This window comes from Fundulus heteroclitus, chromosome 18, assembly GCF_011125445.2.
Source record: "Fundulus heteroclitus isolate FHET01 chromosome 18, MU-UCD_Fhet_4.1, whole genome shotgun sequence".
Classification (NCBI taxonomy): Eukaryota; Metazoa; Chordata; class Actinopteri; order Cyprinodontiformes; family Fundulidae; genus Fundulus; species Fundulus heteroclitus.
In genome coordinates, this window is record NC_046378.1 from 5,742,534 (window position 1) to 5,762,212 (window position 19,679).

The window sequence follows — 19,679 nt, forward strand, 5'->3', positions numbered from 1 at the left end:
CAGAGAGAAAATCTCCAGTTATGGTCAGCAGTGTGAACAAAGATGCCCCTTTGATCTCACAGGTCAGAGAAGAGAGAGTTTAATGAAAGTAATAATGAGATTTTATGTTTTTTTAGGCACAGAGGTATGAAGGAAGTAACATGAAAGAATAGATTTATTAACCCTTAAAACAACACTAAAAAAATTATCTAAAATTGAAGCAAAAGCGAGATCATGAGAAAATCAGTTAATCTGAAATGGGAACACAAGATACGTAAAGGTCACTAGCATTTAGGATAATCATCCTTTGTGATCATTTGTAATTGAAGCAAATATCCCAAAACAAAAACTACCCTTCCATTTTTCTGAGTGAACGACATTTTCCCCAATGATTGTCACGTTTTACTGTTTGTTCTTTTTCGTCTCCTTTTTTTCAGAGAAAATCTTTCCATCAGGCTGCTTCATCCATTTCAGTTTGACTTCTCCCAGTCCATTCTCTTGCAGTCTGCTGTTCAGCTGGAAAAAGCAATCAAAGGACAAGATTTAAAGTCTCAAACTACAGAACAGGGAACAACCCAGGGCACTGTGGGGTAATTTTATAAAACTTGATGTTTCACAGAAAGAATAAACAAGGTTCACAATGACAATGCCTAGAAAAAGAGCAGAAACTGTAGACATAAGCCATTATTAAAAGAAAGTAAACTTTTCATAGGGTTTTGCATATTTTATACATATATAGTTTTCAGTTTTTTGTTTTCAGTGAATCCGCTGATCCCTTTTTGCCCACAATTCACACTTCGCCCAAGTTCGCATTGATCCATCTCTGGATCCCCTGTCTGTACACTGACTCATTCTCATCTGTAATGAGATCAACTATGGCAGAATCGTCAAAGAACTACTGAAGGTGGCAACCTGGTAAGCTAATGGAGAAGTCTGCAGTGTAGAGAGTGAACAAAAACACTCCCAGCACAGTTCCCTGTGGGGCTCCTGTACTGCAGGTCAGCTTGTCAGAAACACAGTTCTGTGTCCTCACATACTGTAGTCGACCAGTGAGCTAATCCACTGGGACAGGTGGTGGCCCACTCCTGACCACTCAAGCTTGTCAGTTTGCTTGTTGGGTAACTTTCATGATAGCACTTTGGGGAAAAATCTGTTTGCATGGCTTTCGTTGCTCTATTTATCCCTAAGAAAACTATCCTCATGAATTGGAAAAGTAAAAAATCTTTTGTTGGATTATATTAGTCTTGAGACAGCATCTGCATCCACTTCAGATCAATCTCTCTGTGCTCCTCTGATCTGCTCCATCAGCTAGTGGTGGTGGAGGTCCGTTGGATGTGTCCTGTGGGGTGTTGTGGCTGATGTAGGGGGGTGCCTGGGTCTTGGGGGTCTGTTGGGTCCCCAGAGTGGGGTGTCTGGTGGATCTGTTGCCGGGGTCTGTGCCTCCCGCTAGGGTGGGGTTTTGAGGACCTTGGGGCAGCCTCCGGTGGCTACTTGCGATTCTCTTGGGGGGGGGTCTGTGCCAGCAGATGTGGGTTACTGGCCTGATAGCTGTGCTGCTCCTTGGTGGGTAAGGGGCTCAGAGTTTTTGGGGTGTGCCATCCTGGGTCGGTTGCCCTGGCAGGACCATGGAGTCCTGTGGAGTATGACACTAGGGGTTTGGGCCGTATGTCCCTAGAGGTTTCCTAACACTGTTGTCACATGCTTACACTTTGGTGTAGTGGTGAGTGTCCCTGCCTCTCATTCAGGAGGGGTTTGAATCCCAACTGGGGAATTCTGTTTTACTGCCACTCTGGGTCCCTGAGCAAGACCCTTAACCCCAGATTGCTCCCTGGGCGCCGCCCAATGGCAGCCCACTGCTTCCCAAGGGGATGGGGTAAATACAGAGAGCAAATTTCATTGGAATGTATGTCACAATTACAATAAAGATGGTTGTTATTATTGTCATTATTATTACATGCTTGTTCAGGAGCAAGGATTTCTGGAAAGTCAGCCGCCAGCTAGTGACCTGCTGCCGTCTGTAGTGTTATTAACCACAAACGTCCATTTAAAAAAAAACATCTAATGAAAACACACGATTTTTAAATGGTGTTTGCAATAGCCACTGTATTTGAGAGAGAGGCTGATTCAGAATTGTACTTACTGTGGTACTTACACAAAATAAAAACATGAATGTTATTAAAGGTTATTAATTATGCAACAAAACAGATTCTCAGGAAATCTGAACTGTCCCTTGAATACCTGCAGCAAGATGGTGTCCTGCAGTGCTTCCAGGTCCAACGACGAGTTTGATTTGGACACAAATATTTTCACCACCTTCCTCTGTATTGTCTTAGGGTAGTCTAAAGGGGTCATAAATACATATTCATGATACTGTGTATTTCAGAAATTTACAGTTGAGAGAAAGATGAGTGTTTTGCCACTATTGATCAGAAATTTTGTCACAGTGAATAATTAGACTTCTTTCTGCCAAATTTCAACTATTGTTCACAATTAATTCAGTATTTAAAAAAGGTGGATACACCATGTCAAGGTAGGAGTTAAATATAAGAGTTGGAATGGAAGGACTTTCAAAAATCTTTGGATTTGAAAATATCTTTTTTTTATTTCAACAAGGTAATAGCTGTCTCTAAAACTACCTCATCAGGCATTATCGTTATCAGGTCGGATAGCTTTGTCATAGCTACCTGACCTGAATATCATATGTTTCTGTCCGCAGACAAAACTGTGTTATGGAACTGAGCCCCATAATAGCTGGACTCAAAGGAGGTTTTAAGGCTGAGGAAATTGAAGGAGTGAAATAAACATTTCAACCCATGTGTCCTACCCACTTGGTGTGGATATGTATTCAGGCCCAGTCAATACCATAAACCAGTTTTTCTAAGAATGGTCTTTGAAGTCTGCTTCTACCCCATTTTCACGAGAGACTCATCTGTTTTGCTCATTCTTCCCTGGAGCGTAGCTCAAGCTCGGTCTGTCTGGATGGACACTGTCTCTGAAAACCTATTTGCAAGATTCCCAATAGCATTAAGGTGTTGGTCATTTTAACAGATCAATATGTTCTGCTCTGCACCATTCCATTTAAGCTCTGGTTCTATGTTTAAAATTGTTCTCCTGTTTTGCTGAACCTCAGTTTCAGCATTTTACAGTCTGTAACAGGTTTTCTTACAGCAATACAAAGTATCTAACTCCACTGATTTCCAGTTAGCTCTGATTAGCTTCCCATGCTTCCCAAAACAGGGGTGTTGAGAAGCTGGTCAGAGCTAACTGAAAATCAGTGGAGTTAGATAGTGTAATATGTAGTGTTAGTTTTTCACCACATAGTGTTTTGCATGTAGGCTGAAAATTTTTACTGTGGGTTCATCTGAGCAGAACACCATCTCTCACATATTTGTTGTCTTCTACATCGGTAATAGCAAAGTGAAAAAAGGAATTCTAATGCCCTTTTTTTGCCATTCTATCACCAATAGGCCGTTGGCCAGAATCTGTAGGATGACTTTTCGTATGAACTGTCAGGGGGCAACTTTCTTCCACCAGGATAAGTTGCTACACATAGTAGTGATCTCAAAACACCAATGTTCCCACGTTTTCACTTGCACATTAATAAGTTAAAGCCGCTAAAAAATCTAAACTGTTGCGCTACGGTCCAAGAGGTCACGTGGTTCGATTTTTGCTGCTCAGCCAATCAGATCGCTGTATTGTCAGCTGAGCAAGTTCAACCAGTTCATTATGGCTGCACCCGTAAAGGGTTATAAACATTTGTTTCCAGACGAGGAAAGCCCAATAATAGCATTTTCTGGCGCCAGTTGGCAAAGATCTTGATGGCAAGGAAAAAAAAAATAGCCCAGTCCATCCATGATTAATTTTCTAACAGGTCTATCCCTGCTGGGTTCATCAGGGGTGCTGGTGCCGATCTCCAGCTGTCAATGGGCAAGAGGCAGGGTACAACCTGGACAGGTCGCCAGTCTATCACAGGGCAGAAATAGCCCAGACTTTTGCCCAATTTACTGTGATATCACCAAGACCTGCTGCGCTAGAATACCACAGGTGACAGGTGTCTTTGTGCCAAACGAGTTATCCCCGCCAGAATTTGTATCCCCTGCGTTTGGAGCGTGCTTGAAATCAATAAAACTTTTAACCTTCAGCTTTATGATGTCTAAATATTTTTAAGCATCACATTCTAATAAAATTGAATTGATTTTTTTTTAAACTCCTAACACATTGTTCTATTTTTAAAAGCGACATATCTCGTTTTCTTAATATAGTTAATATCTCTATCTCTTGGTTGAATTAAAATCTTATTAGATCTGATAATTTTGGCTGTACCTTTATTCAGTGTTCATTTGATCACACGTGAAATCCGCTTTATATGATCTATTCATGCGGGTCTAGCTACCAAAAGAGAAAAAGAAAAAAGACAAACAAGCAGACAGCTGTGATGGACTCAGCGAGGTGGGTTTTTGGTTTCAGCAGACATACAATGCGACAATCAAATAACATAAAGCTAATATTTTCGTGACACATCTGGAAATGACCACAGAGCTGTTTACTTTCTCATAACGTGTTATATTGAGTGAGCAATCGAGTTTTAACCGACATAGCAATCCCTGATGACAGCACTAACAAGTGTTACATTTTCAGTTTTAACCCACTAACTGAACGACAATGTAACGACACCATTGCTATATTTCATTAAGAAAAGTAAAACATCTTCATTTCTACGCCTAATAGGTTGGAAATGAGGCGGAGTTGACTGGATTCATTCTTCCAACTGAATGCGCTCCCGACGCCGGGGATACAAATTCTGCCGGGATAAGTCGTTTGGCACAACGACACCTGTCACCTGTGCTATCCTAGCGCAGCAGGTCTTGGTGATATCACAGTAAATTGGGCAAAAGTCTGGGCTATTTCTGCCCTGCGATGGACTGACCTGTCCAGGTTGTACCCCGCCCCTCGCCCATTGACAGCTGGAGATAGACACCGGCACCCCTTACGAACCCAGCAGGGATAAGCATGTTAAAAAATGAATCATGGATGGACTGGGCTATTTTTTTTTTTCTTGACATCAAGATCTTTGCCAACTGGCGCCAGAAAATGCTATTATTGGGCTTTCTTCATCTGGAAACAGATGCAAACAAATATCTTACGGGCGCAGCCATGATGAACTTGTTGAACTTGCTTAGCTGACAATACAGCGATCTGATTGGCTGAGCAGCAAAAATCGAATCACGTGACCTCTTGGACCAGAGAGCAACAGTTTAGATTTTTTAGTTTAGTTCAGATTTTTTATAACTTATTAATGTGCAAGTGAAAACGTGGGAACATTGGTGTTTTGAGATCACTGCTATGTGTAGCAACTTATCCTGGTGGAAGAAAGTTGCCCCCTGACAGTTCATACGAAAGTTCTTATCGAGACGTCCTACAGATTCTGGCCCACGGACTACAAGACCTGAATTGTGGTGTGGACAATGAATAATCAATCGCCTGTTGAAAGATTCTCTCATCTGAATTGTGAATTGTCGCAACTCCCCCAGATTTACAATGGGTTTCTGGGCTTCTCTGATTAATGCTTTTCTTGTCTAGCCTGTCACTTTAGGTAGATATCCATGTCTTGGTAGGTTTGCAGCAGTATTTAGGAGTGTGCTGGTGTACCGTATAAAATCTCAATGATATTCTGAATACTGAGCTTTACATTTATAACGTTAAAAAAAATGAAAACTTTCCACAGCAAGAATACTTTTGTAAGGTAGTTAATAGCTGAAGAGCTCAAATATTTCACCAGGTCTGTGCTACTTAAAAGAAATGAAAAAATAAAATGATCTGACAAGAACTGAAATATGCTGCTATGAGAGAAAAGCAGAAATATATTTCTGTAGAAAATACCCCCCACCACAACTACCTCAAGAGACTTGGCCCCTACTCAGACTGTCAGCAGGATAGAGTTGGGTCACTCGGCTCACAATACAAACCCCAATTCACAAACTACATCCTGTGGCTACCTAAGAATAACTTTATGAACTTTGCATATCTCCCTGGAGCTGACAGCAAAGTTATTTAGAAGCGGCTGTACATCCCTGTCCAGGCCTTTAACTGGTGTGTGTGTGACTCACCCATACAAATGAAAGAATATGTGCTGGAGCAGGGCCGTTTATACCATGTGCTGCTTGTTGTAGTCACACAGGAGTTGTCGACGTTTACTGACTGACTTGTATCCCATTTGCTGAATGAAGTCATCCTCAGACGCTGACCATCTGACCATCTCCAAGACTCTCTGTACAAGCCGATCCATGAATATGTATTCACGAGATTACTGATTTCCTCGTTCTCAGATTGGTTCCTAACACTGGCCAGATCGACGTAGTTTGTCCTGCAGTATTGCTGAGCATCGGTCCAACTCATTTCTGAGTTCACAAAAATGTATTTAGGAGCTGAATCTTAAAAAAGAGAACAAGATTAAAATAGAGATAAACAAGTAAATAGTACAGCTGCTCCTAAAATTACTCGACTCAATGTGCAAATCAGGTTTCATGGTAAAATACAATCTCTAAACTGTTTACAATAAACAAAATCAAGCAAAAACAGTCTAAATACCTTAAAACAACTAATATTACAAGTAGTTTACCCAAATGAAACTCAAAATGACAGTTAACAAAATCTTCAATACTTTTTAGAGCACCCTTTGTCTTTTCTGAAGGCCCAGTAGAGGCTTTACTTGTTGCAACAGCTAAATAACTATTCTACAACCTTCAACAGGGGCTGCTGGTCATCTTCTAAAGAGTCATATTTCAGTCTGTTTTGTGGATGACAATTAGGTCTGCAAATAAGATAATCCTGGATTCCCCCATCCAGGACTTGTACAGGTCGAGGGTCAGGAAAAGGGCAGCTAACAGCTCTGCACCTTCAGGTAGGTGCTACAGAGAGTTAGTTATAAACGTTCTAGTTTGGTTCGAGAGGTACCTTAGCACAGTCATCAAGAGCAAAAGTGTTTTTAGGCTACCACTACCTTTTGGAAATCCTACCAAAGATTTACATATGTAGCAATTTCAACTACATAAATTGGATTATACAGTGATGTCATGACACCTTTAAGTATCCATACTGTTTTTATTCAATTAGTATATTGTAAACCTAATTTGAAGATAAATTTAAATAAAGCAACAATGAAGTAGTGTTATTTCTGTTCTCTCACCACTGTAGCAGACAAATGGTCGACTGCCATGGCACCAATAGTCGGACCATTTTGTGTTGGGATGTGTGTCAGCACACTGAAAGTCACCCATAAGTTCGTTTGGCTCCCCTGAGTACCACGGTCTGAAGTCCGCCTGTCCTTGTTCATAAAATCCATCTCTTTCCAGAGACCACCTCCAGTTATTTAAATCGCCGTACAAACCTATCCAGAATTCCTCAAGATTATTTCCGAGTATCTTTTCCACCAGGGCCATGCCTTCAGTACTATTGATGGTGACCAGATCTGCGTACTTTTCCCTGCAGTACGCCTGGGCCTGACTCCAGGTCTTTTTTTCATGTACAACATGATAAACTTGTGAAAAACATGGCGATACAAGCCCTGAAATAAAGGAAACAAATTTGAAGTCAAACAAAAGTGTACAACCATTTACATGTAATACGTGCTGTATTCTTAGTATAACATATTGGTGCATTCATAACTGACACATGCTACATGATAATCGCCTGACGTCCCGCAAAACATTTGCGATAGATTATAAGCAATCCTCGGGCCTGGCCATTACTAACTGAACCGGAAGTCTGGAAGGAGAGAGTGTAAGCACACCTTTCTTTTCCATCATACAGCAAGCTGTTAGTTAGTCAGCATTTTTCACAGACGTTAATTTCACAAGGTCAGTAAATTATGTGTGCAAAATGGCAGAAATTTATTCAATTCCATCCATATATGTTCAAGCCCGAATAAGAATCCAGGGACTTAAAAGCTTCTTCATACTTGGGTGTACTGTGAGCGGATGGTCCATGGACATTTTAACCTAAATAATCAAGCGTAGCTATTGCCTACATTTCTTGTGACAAATTCCTTCCATTGGGACAAAGTGGAATAGATAGAAGCATTTTTGGTGAGTTAGGTGATCTCATAGAGCAGTTCTCCAGCAGGCACCCACTGCACACCTGTCAGTGAGGCACAGAGAGGGGTTGTGATGCCGCACTATTTCCTTGGATCTATAGCAGGTTCATATTCCAGGTTTAGTTGGCACGTCACAAATATGAATATTCTTACATGACTTGAGTGACAGGATACCTTGATAACAGCTTCCATGAAAAGAACAGAAATTTACAGTTTTACTCCATGCAAGTGTGCGTTGTCAATCGCATTTCAATGGACCCTTTGACTGCTCTGTACATGTGCAATGATCGCGTTATACAGAGCGAAATTTTTAATTCATTTGAATATTTTATTTTCTCTGTACTTAACTGTGTACTCCAACAGTGTTGATCAAAGAATGGCTCTGTTTGTAGTCTTTCGTCACTTCCAGTCCACAGGTGGGGGTTATGCTTACAACCCAACATCGTGCATGATGTTTGGCATTTGCCAGAGAACACCAAGATTGGCAAATTTACCACTGGCGCCCTGTTCTCTTCACAGATGAAAGCAGGTTCACACTGAGCACATGTGACAGACATGACAGAATCTGGAGACACCATAGAGAACATTCTGCTGCCTGCAACGTCATCCAGCACGACCGGTTGGGTAGTGGGTCAGTAATGGTGTGAGGGGGCATTTATTTAGGGTGCTGCACAGCCCTCCATTTGCCCGCCAGAGGTAGTCTGACTGCCATTAGGTACAGAGATGAGATCCTCAGACCCTCTTGTGCGGTTGTCCCTCGGTTCCTCCTAATGCAGGACAATGCCAGACTTGATGTGGCTGGAGTGTGCGGCGCCTGGTTATAGGTCCCTCCTGGGATTTCTGTGTCTCGCTCTGCCCACACTGGGAACACTTCAGCGGCTCCAAGTCTGATTCTGCCTGCAGCTTCTGGTCAAGTCAGTCTTATTCGCCACAATTCACCTCTTTACAATGAACATTTTAAAGCTACTCTGTGTTGGTTTGAATATCAAGTTTACAACGTGCCAGCATTATATCAACCTGTTTATTTTAAAATCCAGGTTCATGACTACACCCAAACCCAACCATGTTTGACACAAGATTCTGTTTGCAAAATATATTTTTTCAACCCAGCAGTCTTTAGCAATATGTATATTGTCTTTTATGCATCTCTATTTACCTCATACATTGTGGTGAAGAAGTGTTTGCATCCTTGAAGATTTTTTTTCTTTACTACCATATTTAATTTTCAATACAGACAATGTGTGAAAATGCAGAATCCACTTTTCAAATATTTCAGTTATTAGGAGGAAACTCTATCCAAACCAATCTGGTCCAGGCAGGGAAAACATATGAAGGCCTTCCTTGTTAAATCATGAGCTATTTGCAGTTAAATGCATGTCTATGTGAGTTTTATTAGCCAGAGGCAGGCTATGTGGTTTAAAATGGATCCTTATGAAAAGCCTCTGGTTACAACATAAAAGCTGCACTGAACTATTTTCTTTGGTGAATAACGTGAATTTGCATCAATGTGAAAATTTGACTGCATATACCGTATTTTGCAGACTATAAGACGCACTTAAAATGTTGAAATTTTCTAAAAAATGTATACTGTGTCTTATAATCCGGTGCAGTTTTAAGTCATTACCATTATGATTACTGACCAGTTTTCTGTGGTGCAATGTGGTCAAAAATCAGTTAAAATGTGGAAGTACAACTTTGGTAAGCTATGAAGCCACTCTGCTCAATGGATATTCGGAGAATTACGGTACACTGTGTCACTACCTGATTGGACCCCTGAGCTGTCTACAAGACTGCCTGACTGTAATGTCTAAGCTAGAAGTGCTTTCATGTAAAGGCGCGTATGCGGTGTCACACTATAAACTTCTTAGAGGCAACAAGTTTTTACATCCAACTGTTTTATATGTGACACTGAGCTGCTCCAAGCAGGCGGTTGCAAGAATGCATGGCATCACAGACCCTCTCCGTTCTCACTGACAGGTGCGCGGTGGGAGCCTGCTGGGAAAGAAACGGCTCTAGGTGCTCAGCTAGCTAATCACACATTTTACCATCCATAGTTCAACTACTCTGTCCTTCCAACAGAGACGGATAGCTCTCTCTCTCTCAGGAGAGAGCTGTGTACGTGGAGGGGTGGAGTGATATTACACACTTGGGAAGAATATTTAGTGTGCCTTATAATCCGGTGCGCCTTATATGTGGACAAAGACGCATATAGACACGTTAATTCACTGTACGCCTTATATTCCAGTGCACCTTATGGTCAGAAAAAGACAGTACAATTATGCTTTTTTTTTGTTCCCTCGTGGTAATCAGGAGCTGATCTTTTCGCTTTCAATGTAAGTATGGATGTCTGCCAAATTTATCCATGTCTAATTGTCCAATATAATTGTTCAGAATACTAAGACACACCCTACACCATAGAAAATATGTTATGGCCTTCATCTTATCATCCTGTGTGCCAATGGAGCATGAAAGAAAAAAAACAACATCTATTTTGCTTGTAGAAAGCAACAAAGCATTTTTTACATATTTGGCTACATCAGAGAAAGTAATTTTACAATTCAGGAAGGTAAAAGAATACACAAAGCTGTTCTACTTACCGAATAGAAGCATGAATCGAGGTGTGTTCACATCCATTATGCCTACAGAAGATAACTGTGAGTTTCTATGGATAAAAGAAGATGACACAGGGTCATTAAAGCGAACAGTTTACGATTTTCTGCCTTTTCTTTAAGAAAAATGTGACAAAATCCACTGAAGTTATACATTAACAATTTGCCGTAATATGAGTAAAGTGATCACACATAAAAATCACAATGTGATTCACAAAGAAAGCCTACATACTAAAACATGACAAAAAGCAAATCAAATGAAATCGATTTAAACCAAATAAAACAGTATTAACAGCAATCTTAGGGAAAATACTTTTGACTTGGAGTCACTGGTATTTTTCATTGGTATCATTTTAGCCTGTTGTGCAAATTACCTGCAGAGATATGATGGGTCGTATCAAATAAATGATGCCTTACCTGTTCCTAACTGGAGTCTCTTCATGTATACAGCAGGTCAGGTCAAGGTTTGGTCCAAATATAAGTATAGACAGCACAGGGAGGACAGCTCACTTAGTGACTCCACCTCTGCGTGTTAAAGATTGAATCTTTTCTAATCTGTAGCGCTCCATTTCAGAAGCAGACGTTCCACTCTATAGCCTTATGTGTGATTTGACTTTTAAATCCATGTGCATTGCAGTTTGATGTTCAAAGGGTGGTTTGACAACCATAAAAATAGATAGTAAACATATTGATAGAAACCACTTAGTTTACGTTGCATGACCTGAAACATTCAAATTCAGCTCTTGGGTGAGTACGTCTGACAGATTTCAGTTTGTTCATGTTAATAATAAATCTTCAACAAAATCAGACATTTCAGGCCGTTTACTGTGACTAATCATCATTTCACTTACTTGGGCCTCAAATTGACCAGGAAGCCTGAGGCTCTGTAGGAGTTCAACTTTTTAGGAGCTGTAGAGAAGGTTAGGGCTGTATTGAAAGTTGGAGAGTCCTGTCAATATCAATGATTAAATTAACGCAGTCAAGGTGGTATGCTTACCAAGGTTTCTATATATTTTTCAGAATTTACCAGTATTTTTACAGTCATCGTTCTTTCAAAGGCTAGACTCCATCATAATGCCGTTTGTATGGGCACACAAATTGCACAGAGTTTCTTCATAAACCTGTTAAGAAGTGGCTATAACTTTAAATAGACATTCAGTTTCAATTCAGTTAGTTTATTTATACAGCACCAATTCACAATACATACCAAAAGAGAAGTTTATTAAGATAAATCAATCGTGCAAAATACGGTAACACTCAAAGAGATACTCCTCTGGAAATGATCATACATCTAATCATGGTCTAATCACCCTCTCCCGACAGATTTCTGCAGAGTATCTGAGTTCCTCCAGTAAAGGACACGTCTTTTCTGACAGTTCCTAGTGCAGATCTCAGCTAAGAAGTAGGAAAAGCCCAGGAACAGCCTAAACAACCATGCTAATGAACAGGTTGCTTATAATTTGAATCAGTGTAACAGCTTCCAAGCTTTTTGAAACATAAAAGTCTGGATATGCCAGAATTTACCCTAAACTGGGCCCGGCCCGGTTCGTTATCTGTTACGTGTTTACAAACATGCTGCTGGTTCCACGGGTTCTTGATCCGATGAGAAATATTTACACTGCCTCTCACATGCTAATGTCTGTTTGTGCTCTTTATTTTATCAGGGAAGGTTTTTTGTTTAAACAACATCCATGCAATTTGCAAGATTCAAATTTTCACACTCCCGGGGTATCTTTCTAATACATTCATGCAATTGCACAGTGAATACATTGTTCTGTAAAGCGAATGCTATCTATCTTTACAGGACATTTACATCTTATCAGATGCGAAGGACTAAGCGCACGCTTTTAGCTTCTCAGGAAGTGTTGCCGGTGCATACAGCTATTTGACAACATTGTGTCTTGCTGTGTTTGTGTGGCTTCGCACAGCACTGACTCATCCGCTGCATCCCTACACCTATGTCAGGATGCTATCCGTGGACTTCAGCTCAGCCTTTAACACCGTTCTCCCAGATATGCTGGCCCTGAAGCTCCACAACATGGGATTATCCTCACCGCTCTGCTCCTGGATCAGTGACTTCCTCACAAGAGACTGCAGGTGGTGAGGATATCAAAACGCACATCAGCTCCACTGAACCACAATACTGGCACACTGCAGGGTTGTGTCCTAAACCCTGCTCTCTTACATCTCTTCTCCCACGACTGCTCTGCTTTCCACCCCATAAACATGGCTGTGAAGTTTATGGACGACACCACTGTGGTGGGTCTCATCTCCAACAATGATGAGACCCACTACAGAGATTGGGTGCACAATCTGACACAGTGCTGCTCCAGGAACAATCCTGATCCTGAGCACCAGCAAGACCAAGGAGGTAATAATAGACTACAGGAGGTCCAGGAGAACTGAACACGTTCATCTCTGCTTACAGGAGGAGCTGACAGCATTAAGTTCCTGGGCATTAACATCTCCTCTGACCTCTCCTGGACTGTGAACACCTCCCACCTGATGAAGAAGGCCCAACAACGACTCCTCTTCCTCAGGAAACTGGACTTTCCACTAAGCTGTTAAAAAACCTTTTACAGAGCTATAGAAGAAAGCATGTTGTGTCTCAGTCACAGTGTTCTATGGGTTCTGCACAGTGCAGGAGAGGAAGGATTCAGCACAGGTGGTGAGGACAGCAGAGGGGATTGTGGGATACCGTCTTATGAACCTGTACACGGTCTACGCTGCACGAGCCCATAAAAGGCCCAGACATGTTGCCTCAGCTCCCACCCGCCCAGACAATGCACTGTTTGATGTTTTATATAAGCTAAATGTCATTTAATTTTTATATGTAAAATTACAAATAAAGGCTCTCTCATATTGTTCATTTATTGCACAGAAAAGATTTGCATCGATCCTTCAATGAGCCAGCAAAGACAACTAACTACCACGTACTACCCAGCAGAACGTAAATGTAACGTCTGCATTTTCAGTATTTTAATTGGACGATCCGAGCTTGGAGCCGGGGGATCTGTGCCCCACGGCTGTCTACTGAGAGCGTGTTGGGCATGTGTGCTGCAATTTCAGATGTTCATTAATTAAACAAGCATTTTTTTGGGCCAGACCCAATAAATAGGGACCTCAAGAGGATTTAGCCTAGATATAGACCTAGATATATAGACACAAAATGTTTTTAACAGAACTTTATTGGTAAGAGAATCTGTCTTTTTTACAATGATGCTCTATAAAGAACGATCCTGTCCCACTGATTATTGTTACCATGGAGTCCACAGCGACATCTGGTGGGGCCCACTGGCCCCACTGGCCCCACTGGCCCCAAATGCAGAGACGCCACAGTACACGTTACAAACACACTAATGATTACATAGATTTATGATCAGACAAAAAAAACATTTATACTGCCTCTCAGTTGAAAATGTGTATTCACACACTTCTCATGTCTGTTTAGACAGGCATGAAAATTGCTCAGTTTTGCAACTCAATTTATTGCACAGTATTGCAGACTGCTTGACTTGAAAAATAAGTTTATTAGCTGTTAAGGACTCAGGGAGTGTAATTTTTGGACAGTACAATCACAGTACAAACAGTTTTTTTTTAAGGAAAGATAATCTGACTTTATTGTTCCTTAACACACAGTTAAGTGTGTGCTATGTGTAGTTATGCGCATTCTGAGCTGTTGTCCTGTGGTAACACATAATGACAATAAAACTTCTTGATTCTTGTGTGTGAATTCTGAGCTGGTTTGTGACCAAAATTTCATTATGGTTACATAATGACATTAAAGCTTCTTGATTGTCCAGCAGGAAGGTGAACATCTACTCTAGTCTCAAATCACAGGCAGACTAACCGATCTTTCTTAAAAATATCCTTGTATCACTAACCATTCCTTTCCCTCAGCTTAAACTAGTTTCCCAGTACCTGCTGCTGAAGAAGATCCCCACGGCAGGATGCTGCCACCGTCACATGTCCCTGTGGGGACGATGTTTTTGGGCTGAGGGGATGTGTTGGGTTTGTGCTAGACGTAGCATTTTCCTTGGTGACTGAAAAGTTACATTTTAGTTTCATCTGACCAGAACACATTCCTCCATACATTTGGGGAATTGCCCATGTGCCTGTTGGCAACCTCAGAACGTGCCTTCTTATTTCTAACGGCAATAAATGCCTTTTTCCTGGCCACTCTTCTATAAAGCCGGCTCTGCAGGGCATACAGCCTGTTGTGGTCCTTCAGTCTCTGCTGTGGAGCTCTGCAGGGTTACCGTTGGTGTCTGCGCTACCTCTCTGATTAATGCCCTCCTTGCCTGATCTTTGTGTTCTGGTGGGCGGCCCTCTCATGGCAGGTTTGTTGTGGTACTATGTGCTTTACATCAGAAGATGGTAAATGTGATGGTGCTTTGAACGAACATCAAACATTTGGATATATTTTTCATAACTGACTTGTTTGGAGAGCTCTTTGGGCCTCATGGTGTGATGCTTCTTGGTTATGGGTACTGCAGCCTGTGGGGCCTTGAAAAGGTGTGTTTATACTGGAAGATCATGTGACATGTGGACTTTATTTGACTAATTATGTGGCTTTTGGAGGTTATCAGTGGGCAGAAATGTTAAAGTGTTTCAATGGGGGTGAATACATTTTCACATGCAAAGTTTTAATATCTTTTTATTCCACCCATATGTATTTTTCACATTTGACTTCCCCAACTTGGACTGTTTTACACAGATCTACCACATAAAATAACAGGCATTTAAATTACAAGATGGAATGTAACCAAGTAAAAAAGCTCAGAGGGTGAATAGTTTTGCAAAGCACTGCTTCAGCGATGCGATGCACTGCAGGTGCATCACAGGTGCATTGGTCTGTTAGTGGTACAGCTGAACTGTAAGAATCGTTTTATAATTAGATGAATTAAGCCACATATATTTAAAGTCTGAAAATGGTTTTGCCCTTGTTTCTTTACCTGTCCAGGTTGCAGGGCTTTATTGTCTCTTCTCCTAATGTGAACAAAGCTCATTTGGACATCTTCAGAGACGCTGATGCCTTAGTGATGGGATCAGGGCGCCCTCCTGTGGACATCTCTCGTTGTTGCAGAAAGAAAACTGTGTCATTGCCATTACGTCATTCACACAAGACCTGTTTGTTCTTGTGTGAATTAGAAATGCTTCCACTGCAGGGCAGACCCTCAGAAAAAGAAAAGAAAAAAACAGGAAAGTATTACGTGGTTGACAGAGCAAATAGATGCCGGAGACAGTGGCGCTGGAGTTAGTCCTGCAACTGGCGGGTTGCTGATTTGATTCCCCCCCTCTGACCGTCTCAGTTGTCGTGTCTTTTGGGGACCTGAATTGCCTGCTGGCGGTGGTCAGAGGGCCAGGTGGCGCCAATGTATGTCTGCCCCAGGGCAGCAGTGGCTACTAACATAGCTCACCACCGTCAGGGTTTGAATGTCTGTGTGAATGGGAGAGTGACTGTAGTGTAAATCACGTTGGGGTCATCAGATGAGTTAAAGAGCTGTAAAGGTACAAGCCATTACTCGTGTTTCCTTTTGTTGTCATAAAGTATCTCGCGACATGAATCGTTGCAAAACAACGTTGACTGGGATGCTATTTACAGGGGGGAGGATTTGTGCTGCTGACTGCAACCAGATCATTCTTCAGACGGAAAACACAAAGCAAGGAGGAGTAGAGAGGACACACAGATGCAAAGGTATAACCATATTTTTTTTTTTTACAGTGGTCTATTGAGTCATTTATTATTCTCTCGCTTTCAATCACATCTCTGCTTTGTGGCTAAGGAACTACATAATTACCAGCAGCCTCCGTACAGCACCGGGGTAATACCTTTAGTTCTTTAAATTAACTAAATCTAAGGTTTTAGCTGCCAAATTCTGGTTGAGTTGACACAAGGACCCTCTGACATCTACAGGGCAGGTAGCCAAATCATAAGGTGCCAAATGTAGTAAAAGTAAAAAAACACCCACGTAAGCAAAGTATTACATATCACACGATACGAAATGGGAGTGCCAAGGTAACAAGGGTTATTAGCCACATAAATTAATTTATTGGCAAAAACATAGAAAGTGACAAAATACTACAATCCACATTTCAGTTAAATGTAACAGATGTGCAAAGTTGATTAAGATAAAGAAAAATGGCATGATGCATCCCTGCTTCTTTTAAGAACGCAAGAAAGGACAAAGTCAAATAAAATCTGAAAGTACAAAGAAATCAAACAATGATCCATCTCCTGCTCTTTCACTTTTAGCAGGACCTCTGCCCTGACACATGGCCTTCACCCTTGGCTAACTACTACTACTAATATGGTGGTCTTAATGACCACATTTGGAAGGTACGACCTGGTTACCCAAACACAATTTATTTCCTTTTATTTTGAGAAGGAAGGGCTGATAGGAAGTATTGAGTTTGAACCAGACACAGAATTTTCCTTGGTGGCTGAAAAGTAAAATCTTTATGTTTCATCTGACCAGAACAAATTCCTCCATGCACTTGGGGAGTTGCCTAGGTGCCTTTTGGCAATCTCAGAGCATGCCTTCTTATTTCTAACACCAATCAATAACTTTTTTCTGGCTTTATAGACTTTTTTCTATAAAGCTCGGCTCTGTGGGGTGTACAGCCTGGTGTGGTCCTGTTTACAGAGCCTCCTGTCTCTGTTGAGGGGCTCTGCTACTCTTTCAGGGTGACCTTTGGTCTCTGCACTGCCTCTCTGATTAATGCACATGGATGATGAAAGTCAAATCCAGGCCTACAGCCTTCCTAAAATGAACTTGTCATGGTTGAGTTTTGGTTTGGCTTTGTTTTTCTGTTATTTTCATTTTTTCATCTCTTTTGAGTTAGGTTTAATTTTATTTATTGTTTTCAGTCATCAGTTATTTTCTGTCAATTTTCACTTCACCTCCTCAGCAGTCAGTCACACCTAATAATCATTTGCTTGTTAATTAGTCAGACCCATTTTTCACCTGTTAGTGCTCTATTTAAACCTCCCTCTGTCTTCAGTTCAGCACTGGACCGTCATCTGCTATCCACCATGCCAGTCCCTCTGTAAGTCTTTTTATTCTGTGGTTCGTTCCTGGAGAAGCTCTGCTCTTTGTTCAGGTGTCTCCTGATAACTGCTAACCTGTCAAGCTGCTCTGGTGAAGCCCAGCTCTGTGCCACGGTGTCTCCAGAGATCTGCTAACCTGACTAGCCGCTCTGAGAAAACTCTGCTCAGTGCCCTGGTGTCTCCTGCAATCTGCTAACTAAGTAGCACTGAGCTTCCTGGCCACTTAGATTATTGTGGACTCTCGCTCCGGGCCGTCAGCTCCTGCCATCACCTACATCCCTGACCTTCTGCAGCCCTGAACCTCCGGTCTTCATCCGCCATCCAGCACACTTCCTTAAAATAAAAACTCTTAAGCTTTAGTCCCGTGTGTGCTTCCTGAGTTCTTCGGTAAACAAATCTTGACAGAACTACAAATTGCACGCTCTCTTCTCTCCAGACATTTTCGTTGATTTCTGTGATGGGGCTATGCTTATACCTCATGTCACACAAAGGATTGTGGGATATTTTAAGGGTTCTTAGCGCAGGTAAGGGACATGGGAGGGAGCATACAGGCTTGTTTTCCTTCCTCCTACCTTACTGCCCGCAGTATTCAACCAGCACTTATCATAGAGACCGCTGACGCACTTCTGCTTTTGGATAAAGAGTCCTTTCTGTAACGAGGTACAGTCCTTTGTTCAATGGTGCGATTACCACCACCTTGTCATTAAAGCCAGGAAAACAGAGATGAGCATTGACCCGAAGTCTCTAAGTGACAATTGGCTGCTTTTTATTCATGACCAAAAAATACGGCAAGTCTGTTCTCACAGATATCTGTGAGACGTGGGTTTTTAGATACAGAAACAGAACCGCTTAGATAAAAGTTGTTCAAGTGGGAAATTCATGTCAGTGTGTTATGTTCCCATCTACAGCACAGACTGTATTTCTTACGTAGACTCAAAGTTTTGTGGGTTAACCAGAAGCTCATGTTTTTATTGTATCAGGCCGTACTGGAAAGCATTATCACGTTTGGTACGGCAACCCCTCTGTGCAACTAAAATCTAAAGTTAGTCGTATGGTATAAGCTGCAATGAAGGTGATAGGAAGGACTGATAACTCCTCCCTGCAGTCCATCTATGGACAGTCTGTCCTCAGAGGGTACTGTCTGATCCTGCTCACATCCTCAACTCATAATGCATGTTACTATTTAGTAAATTTAACAGATTTAAACACCAATTTGTCCCTTCATCAGACAGATTGTTAAATAAAGCAGGCATATAGTATCTTGTCATGCTTCTGATGCTCTAGTCTTATCTGTTGGTCTGATTTGCTGGTTCACTTGCTGGATTTTATGTGTGAATGTGTCAATTTTCTTGGATCAGCTTTTATCGAGCAATATCTGTGTACTTGTTAAATTGTGTATTCTGTTCAGATGATTTTTATTGTTTGTAGGGTATTCTGTTCATAACTTTTATGGACAGAATTTCTAGGCGCAGCCAAGGTGTTGAGGGGATCCGTTTTGGTGGCCTTAGGATTGCGTCTCTGGCTTTATGATCTGCAGCTCCTGAACCCATCCATGCACATGAGACTCCAAGGACTTGTAGCTTCGGAACTGTATAGGCGTTCACACCACAAACAAGGTAGCCGAAGACGTCCGATATGCAAAATGGTGGCAGCAAGTCGTCGTCGGTGCTCCACTCATTGTTTCCAACTTCATATGGATCCAAATGATAATGCTGATTTTATCAACATACCGCTCCCTGGCTTCTCTATTTAATGTGTCCTGGAAAATTCCGGATCCTTTTCGGGATTTTAACATCTTTTTCTATCTATTCTACCACTACGTCTCTTTGTTCAACAACGTTATGTCAGCGCTATGTTAACGGTCGCGTATCCATCAACATGGCTGCCACGTCCCACAATGCAACGCGGATGGGGAAGATGGGGAAGATGGAGCGGGAGATCGACAGGC

The 19,679-nt window shown here is 41.6% G+C and overlaps 1 long non-coding RNA gene across 1 annotated transcript; it reads right to left on the reverse strand.

Moving 5' to 3' along the window:
* Positions 1-211: 211 nt before the first annotated feature.
* Positions 212-6,345, reverse strand: LOC110368042. The gene is made up of 3 exons (XR_004933258.1): positions 6,087-6,345; positions 2,218-2,318; positions 212-495 (listed from the first exon to the last, which is right to left on the reverse strand). It is a non-coding gene; the product is annotated as an uncharacterized LOC110368042 (long non-coding RNA).
* Between the last annotated feature and the right edge of the window lie 13,334 nt (positions 6,346-19,679).